Source organism: Schistocerca serialis, chromosome 3 (assembly GCF_023864345.2).
Source record: "Schistocerca serialis cubense isolate TAMUIC-IGC-003099 chromosome 3, iqSchSeri2.2, whole genome shotgun sequence".
NCBI classification, from domain to species: domain Eukaryota; kingdom Metazoa; phylum Arthropoda; class Insecta; order Orthoptera; family Acrididae; genus Schistocerca; species Schistocerca serialis.
Genome location: NC_064640.1, coordinates 219,231,728 through 219,241,161, shown reverse-complemented (window position 1 = coordinate 219,241,161; position 9,434 = coordinate 219,231,728).

The following is a 9,434-nucleotide window of genomic DNA, read 5'->3' as shown; positions in this document are numbered from 1 at the left end:
GCCTTCTTGCTATCGCGGATGACGCGACGGCATCGCGCACGGAACTGCTTATATCGGATACAGTTGGCCAAAGTTGGATGGTGACGGAAAATGCGAAGAGCACGTCGCCGCTCACGTATTGCGTCACGGCATGCCTCGTTCCACCAAGGAACTGGGGGGCGCCGGGGCAATTCGGAGGTGCGTGGTATTGAACGTTCCGCAGCTGTGAGAATAACGTCGGTAAAATGTGTGACCTCATCGTCGACGCTGGGAAAGCGACGGTCATCGAATGTCGCTAGAGACGAAAAAAGTGTCCAGTCGGCTTGGGCAAACTTCCAGCGTCGCGAGCGCATATATGGCAGTTGAGGCTGCAGTCGAAGAACACATGGAAAGTGGTCACTCGAGTGTGTATCATCAAGGGCGAACCATTCGAAGCGCCGAGCTAGCGGAACAGTACCGACCGCAAGGTCCAAATGAGATAAATTTGCCGTGGAGGCAGACAAAAATGTGGGGACACCAGTGTTGAGGCAGACTAGATCCGCTTGGTGGAAGACGTCTAGCAATAGTGAGCCACGTGGACAAGGATGTGGAGATCCCCAAAGCGGGTGGTGGGCATTGAAGTCCCCAACCAGCAAATAGGGGGGTGGAAGCTGATCAAGAAGATGAAGGAGATCAGCTCGTGCCAGTGGTGTAGACGATGGAATGTATACCGTACATAGTGAGAACGTGTATCCAGAAAGGGAAAGGCGGACGGCGACAGCTTGGAAGGAACTGTTTAAGGGGATTGGATGATAATGGAGAGTATCATGGAGCAGAATCACGAGTCCTCCATGGGCTGGAGTGCCTTCAACAGAGGGGAGGTCATATCGGACGGACTGAAAATGAGGGAGAACAAAGCGGTCATGGGGACGCAGCTTTGTTTCCTGAAGACAGAAGATGACTGGCGAGTAGGATCGTAAGAGGATCGACAATTCATCCCGATTGGCGCAAATGCCGCGGATATTCCAGTGGATAATGGACATAGGGTGAACAGAAAATGGAGAAACGTGACCAAGGGTGCTGTCAACTCAACGACTGCTCAGAGCTTGCGACCGACAGCAGGGAATGGCATTCAGTCGAAGGCAGAAGATCCTGATCCATAGGTTGGTCAGGAGCAGCTCCTGCCACCAACGATCGGCCAGTTGACCGGCCACCAGCAGTGCGCCTCGGCGACACAGAAGATGGCCGAGGGCGATTTCCGCCAGGTGGTGCTGTAGTTGGGACACGCCTTGGCGGAGAAGGAGAGGAACTGTGTTTCTTCGTAGCCTTCTTGGAGGTATGATGTTTAGATGAAGGAGGAACCGATGGTTGTGAAGTTGCAGTACGTAAAAACTCTTCACGAGAATGCTCTTTTTTCGAGGACTTGGCGTCTGACTTTTGGGCTCGAGATTTAGCAGAACCCGACGAAGGGTGAGCCATAGAGTGGGCAGGCGAAAGTGGTGAGGTTGAACGGGCGATCTTTGCACTGGCCGATCTGACGACCGTGGTACTAAATGTGAGGTCGCAAGTCTGCGTGGCCGCCTCCTTTGTTGGCCGAGGAGAAGCAAGGACAGTGCTGTATTTTCCTTTCTGAGGCACGGTGGGCTGTCGACTGGCGAGTAACTTTCGAGCAGCAAAGGTCGACACCTTTTCCTTCACCCTTATTTCCTGGATGAGCTTTTCATCCTTAAAAACGGGGCAATCTCGAGAGGAAGCAGCGTGGTCACCCATACAGTTGATGCAGTGAGGGGATGGAGGTGGACAAGCACCCTCATGGGCATCCTTGCCACACGTAACGCATTTGGCCGGATTGGAACAGGACTGGCTGGTGTGATTGAACCGCTGACATCGATAGCAACGTGTAGGGTTTGGGACATAAGGGCGAACGGAAATTATCTCATAGCCTGCTTTGATTTTTGATGGGAGTTGAACTTTGTCAAATGTCAAGAAGACAGTGCGGGTTGGAATGATGTTCGAGTCAACCCTTTTCGTAACCCGATGAACAGCGGTGACGCCCTGGTCAGACAGGTAGTGCTGAATTTCTTCGTCAGACAATCCATCGAGGGAGCGTGTATAAACGACTCCACGCGAGGAATTTAAGGTACGGTGCGGTTCCACCCGGACAGGGAAGGTGTGGAGCAGAGAAGTACGCAGCAATTTTTGAGCCTGGAGGGCACTGTGTGTTTCTAACAACAGGGTACCATTCCGTAATCTGGAACAAGACTTTACAGGACCCGCAATTGCGTCGACACCTTTCTGAATAATGAAAGGGTTGACCGTGGAAAAGTCGTGACCTTCGTCAGACCGAGAAACAACAAGGAACTGTGGCAACGATGGAAGAACCGTCTGTGGCTGAGACTCAGTGAACTTACGTTTGTGAGCAGACATAGTGGAAGGTGAGGAAACCATTGCGGAAGAATCCCCCATGATTACCGGCGTCTCCGATGGCGCGCTCCTCCCTTGTGGGGGCCCTCACCGAGGGCACACCCGCCTTAGGTGATTGTTCACACCTCAGGTCACACCTCCCGACAAACGGACGGAGGGACCAATCGGCACTTTCGGAAGGTATCAGCTCGGGTAATCACCCCTCCCTGGGCCTGGCCGTTACCAGGGGGTACGTACGTGTCCTACCTGTCTACCCGGGGCGGGGAATTACGCGTTACCCCGTCACCGGCTACGCATGGAAGTGCGTGGGTCGGCCTTCAGACACGCACAGGGAGGAAAAAAGAGAAAGGGAAAGGAAAGAAAAGGGGGTCTCAAACGCCGCAGCGGAGAAAAGGGCAAGGAGAAGAGGGAAGGAAAAGAGAAGGACAGAGGAAGGACGAGGACTTGCAAGTGTAAAAGCAAGGAATTTGGAACAGTTTCGAGCGTCCGTCTCCAGACGTAGGCACAAACCATACTCCCAGAGGGGGAGAAAGGGATGGAAAGAGACAGAGGTGAGGGGGGGGGGGCGAAGATGGGGGACGGGGAGGGATGCAGAAAGGGAAGGGAAGGTATGCAGCCCGGAAAGGAAGGAGGGCCACATTAGCTCGGGGTCCCGTGCTCGCTACGCACGTGTCCACAAAAGAGTTGTGGACCCCCTGGGGGGACGGCTGGAAGTGACCCACACGAAGAGGCCCCCGTCGTCCCACCACCGGAGCCCGGGACAGAACGGGCAACAAGCTGTCGAACTCAGGATCCTGTTCCACCTCGGAAGGGGCAAGACCCAGTGGCGGGGATGATGGGGAAGGGACGACCACAGGTGAACCAGCCTCCTGAGAAACCAGGCCTGCGAGGGGGGCCGGCTCTCGCTGGGGCATCTCTAACAATGGCGATGCCGGTGCTGGAGCTACTGGAGGCTGCCAAGGCTGAGAACCATCGCAGTGCGGTGGAGTCACAGCGGGGAGAGGTGGTAACGTCCCCTGAGAAACCAACACGGGTGCCGGCAATGGGGAAGCCGGTGTCAGAGGTCGGAGGGTGGGTGCCCAAACGTGGACGTAGCTGATTTTGGTGACGACGTACCACCTGGTCCCCCACCTGCAAGGTATAGAGTCGGCGGCCATTTCGGCGCAGGACCACCGCCGGTATCCAACGTGGATTGCGATCAAACCCATGTGCCCAGACCGACATATCCAGTGGAAACCCAGGTACTCAGTTTTGCGAAGACTGGCGAGGACCAGGCCGGAGGAGGTGCAGCAGAATCCTAGGTTGGCGCCCGTGGAGGATCTCTGCGGGGCTGCGTTCTCCCATTGGTGTGGTCCGGTATGCCGTCAGGAAAAACGTCAACGTCTCCTCCACAGGAAATTCGTGCACATACTTCTTCATCTGCGTCTTAAATGGGCGCACCATGTGCTCAGCTTCCCCATTCGATTGTGGATGAAAGGGGGGAGAGTAAACGTGCTGAATAGCGAAGCGCCTACAAAAATCCTTGAAGGTCTGTGAAATAACTGTGGTCCATTGTCAGAGACCAGGGTGATTGGCAGACCTTCCACAGAAAAGATTTTTGCTAGTGCCTGGATTGCAATTTCTGAAGTGGTTGAGGAGCAGCGAACCACATATGGGAATCGGGAATAAGCATCAATGACAATGAGCCAAAAGCCATTGATAAACGGGCCCGCAAAATCGATGTGAACACGTTCCCATGCTTGGGTTGCCGGCGGCCATGAAGAGAACGCTGTCCTGGGAGATGCCTGTTGGCTCGCACACTGGGAACTGGCGGTCACCAAGTGCTCAATTTCTCTGTCAATACCGGGCCAGTACACATGTCCGCAAGCCAAGGTTTTAGTACGGGAAACACCCCAGTCCCCCTCATGTAATAATGTGAGGACCTCCCTTCGTAAACTTGCAGGAACAACCATGCGAGGAGCTGTATCATCGGTAGCCAGAAGGAGAACTCCTTCCAAGACCGAGAGGCGGTCTCGTAGAAGAAAATAATTACGAAGAGGGTCCGAGGCTCGGCCTGGAGGGCGGGATGACCACCCCTGCTGAATGAGGCGAACTACTTGCCAGAGAACCGGGTCAGCTGCCGTTTCCCTGGCGACTCGAGAACTAGTGATCGGGAAGCCATCAACCGCTTGGTGGGACGCCACATCCAAATGAAAACACATAATCTTCTCTCAATCGAACTTAGGATCCGGGCCCACCAGAAGATGGGAAAGAGCATCGGCATTGGCATGCTGTCCGGTAGGGCGAAAATGAATGTCATAATGGTACTTAGAGAGGAACAAGGCCCAGAGCTGTAGTCTGTGGGCCACCCTATCCAGAATCTGAGAGGCGGGGCCAAATAACGATATTAACAGCTTATGGTCAGTGATTAACTGAAACTTCGTGCCATACAAGAAAGGGTGAAACTTGGTAACAACGTAAACAATGGCCAAAGCCTCTTTTTCCACCTGGGAGTAATGGGCCTGCGTGGGACGAAGAGTTTTAGACGCAAACGGCAGTGGTTGCTCGGAACCATCTGCGTTGCGATAGGCCAGGACCGCCCCCACCCCATACTGCGAAGCATCTGTAGCCAGGACCAACGGCTTATGGGGGTCAAAAGTAGCCAAACAAGGCGCTGACGTGAGGAGGCCCTTCAACGAGGTGAATGCTCGCTCGCATATATGCAACCAATCAAAAGGAACACCCTTGCGCAGAAGGCAGTACAGGGGGCGGGCTATGGTAGAAACCCTGGGAATGAACCAGTGGTAATAGGCTATCTTGCCTAAAAAAGCTTGTAAGGTCGACGATACCTTGGACCAAAATTCCTAGTGGCTGGACGCCGTGCCGAGAGATGGTGTAGCCCACATACTCAATGGACAGTTGGAAGAAGTTTGACTTACGCAGGTTGCAACGCAAGCCCACAGACCCGAATTTGAGAAAGAGGGTGCAAAGGTTGTGCAAGTGTTCCTTCGTGCTGCGGCCTGTGACAATTATGTCGTCCAGGTAATTAATACAATGAGGGATTGTCGACGTGACGTGCTCAAGATAACGCTGGAATATCGCCGGGGCACTGGATATTCCGAAGGCCAACCGCTGGTATTGGTAAAGGCCAAACGGGGTGTTGACGACCGCCAGCCGTTTGGAGTCCTCATCAAGTGGTATCTGATAAGCCTCCGAAAGATCGATTTTCGAAAAATATTGGCCTCCCGCCATGGCGGAGAACAATTCATCAGCACGAGGCAAAGGATAGGTGTCCACCACCAATTGGGAATTAATGGTGGCCTTGAAATCGTCACAAAGACGTAATTTTCCCGAGGGCTTCCAGACAATAACGAGGGGCGAAGCCCACTCACTAGAAGAAATGGGAAGAACGTCCCCTAGGGCTGTCAGCCGGTCTAGCTCTTCCTTTACCTGAGGGCGGAGAGCCAAGGGGATCTGCCTCGCGCGTAGAAAACGCGGGCGAGCCGACGCCTTCAACGTTATGTGAGCTTCAAAGTCTGAAACACGCCCCAGGCCCTCCTCATAGATATCTGGAAAGTCTGAGATCAAAGATTCCAATGATTGATAGGGAACGTCTTCGGAGACCAACTGTATGGTGTCGGCGATAGAAAAACCGAACGCTTGAAAGGCATCCAGGTCAAAAAGGTTAGCGGAGCTCGCATCACTGACAACAATAAAAGTAATAGGCCGAGTGACTGATTTGTAAGTCACGTCGGTAATGAATTGACCCAGTAGGGGAATGAACTGTTTACCATAACCGCGTAGATGCCGGTAAACTGGCGCCAACAGGGGCGATCCAAGGTCGGAATAAGTTTGTGCATTCAACAACGAAACTGCCGCGCCCGTGTCTACTTGCAGTTGTAAACGGCGCGACCGAACCTACACCTCGATAAATAGTTTGTGTGCCGATGCGTCGGGAGCCTGGCCCGATGAAACTTTCTGAATGTCAACGTCCATGTCCTCTGTACCTGCTTCCTTCGATTATTTTGAGGCTGAGCGGCAAACTTCAGCAATGTGACCTTTTTTATGACATTTGCGACAGACGGCCCAACGCTGGGGGCACTCTGACCGATCGTGATGTATATAGCACAACGCACAGGACGGCAACAGGGGCCGGCGGCCGGAATTCTGTTACGCGCCGTGCGGGAGCGGCAGTAACGGCCGGCTTGTACCGCTCGCACGTCGTCCACCCCTGACACAGTGGACGCGGACGCGCCGCCCTGAACCGCCGCGACGTCGCACCACGCTTCCAGCTGTTGACCTGCGGCGTGAGAGACTTCATACGATTGAGCAATAGACAGGACTTCCTCAAGCTTCGAAGCTGAAATCGTTATAGGTACAGAAAGCTGGCTTAAGCCAGAGATAAATTCTGCCGAAATTTTTACAAAGGTACAGACGGTGTTTAGAAAGGATAGATTGCATGCAACCGGTGGTGGAGTGTTCGTCGCTGTTAGTAGTAGTTTATCCTGTAGTGAAGTAGAAGTGGATAGTTCCTGTGAATTATTATGGGTGGAGGCTACACTCAACAACCGAGCTAGGTTAATAATTGGCTCCTTTTACCGACCTCCCGACTCAGCAGCATTAGTGGCAGAACAACCGAGAGAAAATTTGGAATACATTTCACATAAATTTTCTCAGCATGTTATAGTCTTATGTGGAGATTTCAATTTACTAGATATAGACTGGGACACTCAGATGTTTAGGACGGGTGGTAGGGACAGAGCATAGAGTGACATTATACTGAGTGCACTATCCGAAAATTACCTCGAGCAATTAAACAGAGAACCGACTCGTCGAGATAACATCTTGGACCTACTGATAACAAACAGACGCGAACTCTTCGACTCTGTATGTGCAGAACAGGGAATCAGTGATCATAAGGCCGTTGCAACATCCCTGAATATGGAAGTTAGTAGGAATATAAAAAAAGGGAGGAAGGTTTATCTGTTTAGCAAGAGTAATAGAAGGCAGATTTCAGACTACCTAACAGATCAAAACGAAAATTTCTGTTCCGACACTGACAATGTTGAGTGTTTATGGAAAAAGTTCAAGGCAATCGTAAAATGCGTTTTAGACAGGTACGTGCCGAGTAAAACTGAGGGACGGGAAAAACCCACCGTGGTACGACAACAAAGTTAGGAAACTACTGCGAAAGCAAAGAGAGCTTCACTCCAAGTTTAAACGCGGCCAAAACCTCTCAGACAAACAGAAGCTAAATGATGTCAAAGTTAGCGTAAGGAGTGCTATGCGTGAAGCGTTCAGTGAATTCGAAAGTAAAATTCTATGTACCGACTTGACAGAAAATCCTAGGAAGTTCTGGTCTTACGTTAAATCAGTAAGTGGCTCGAAACAGCATATCCAGACATTCCGGGATGATGATGGCATTGAAACAGAGGATGACACGCGTAAAGCTGAAATACTAAACACCTTTTTCCAAAGCTGTTTCACAGAGGAAGACCGCACTGCAATTCCTTCTCTAAATCCTCGCACAAACGAAAAAATGGCTGACATCGAAATAAGTGTCCAAGGAATAGAAAAGCAACTGGAATCACTCAACAGAGGAAAGTCCACTGGACCTGACGGGATACCAATTCGATTCTACACAGAGTACGCGAAAGAACTTGCCCCCCTTCTAACAGCCGTGTACCGCAAGTCTCTAGAGGAACGGAGGGTTCCAAATGATTGGAAAAGAGCACAGGTAGTCCCAGTCTTCAAGAAGGGTCGTCGAGCAGTTGCGCAAAATCATAGACCTATATCTCTGACGTCGATCTGTTGTAGAATTTTAGAACATGTTTTTTGCTCGAGTATCATGTCGTTTCTGGAAACCCAGAATCTACTATGTAGGAATCAACATGGATTCCGGAAACAGCGATCGTGTGAGACCCAACTCGCTTTATTTGTTCATGAGACCCAGAAAATATTAGATACAGGCTCCCAGGTAGATGCTATTTTTCTTGACTTCCGGAAGGCGTTCGATACAGTTCCGCACTGCCGCCTGATAAAGTAAGAGCCTACGGAATATCAGACCAGCTGTGTGGCTGGATTGAAGAGTTTTTAGCAAACAGAACACAGCATGTTGTTATCAATGGAGAAACGTCTACGGACGTTGAAGTAACCTCTGGCGTGCCACAGGGGAGTGTTATGGGACCATTGCTTTTCACAATATATATAAGTGACCTAGTAGATAGTGTCGGAAGTTCCATGCGGCTTTTCGCGGATGATGCTGTAGTATACAGAGAAGTTGCACCATTAGAAAATTGTACCGAAATGCAGGAAGATCTGCGGATAGGCACTTGGTGCAGGGAGTGGCAACTGACCCTTAACATAGACAAATGTAATGTATTGCGAATACATAGAAAGAAGGATCCTTTATTGTATGATTATATGATAGCGGAACAAACACTGGTAGCAGTTACTTCTGTAAAATATCTGGGAGTATGCGTGCGGAACGATTTGAAGTGGAATGATCATATAAAATTAATTGTTGGTAAGGCGGGTACCAGGTTGAGATTCATTGGGAGAGTGCTTAGAAAATGTAGTCCATCAACAAAGGAGGTGGCTTACAAAACACTCGTTCGACCTATACTTGAGTATTGCTCATCAGTGTGGGATCCGTACCAGATCGGTTTGACGGAGGAGATAGAGAAGATCCAAAGAAGAGCGGCGCGTTTCGTCACAGGGTTATTTGGTAACCGTGATAGCGTTACGGAGATGTTTAATAAACTCAAGTGGCAGACTCTGCAAGAGAGGCGCTCTGCATCGCGGTGTAGATTGTTCGCCAGGTTTCGAGAGGGTGCGTTTCTGGATGAGGTATCGAATATATTGCTTCCCCCTACTTATACCCCCCGAGGAGATCACGAATGTAAAATTAGAGAGATTAGAGCGCGCACGGAGGTTTTCAGACAGTCGTTCTTCCCGCGAACCATACGCGACTGGAATAGGAAAGGGAGGTAATGACAGTGGCACGTAAAATGCCCTCCGCCACACACCTTTGGGTGGCTTGCGGAGTATAAATGTAAATGTAGATGTAGATG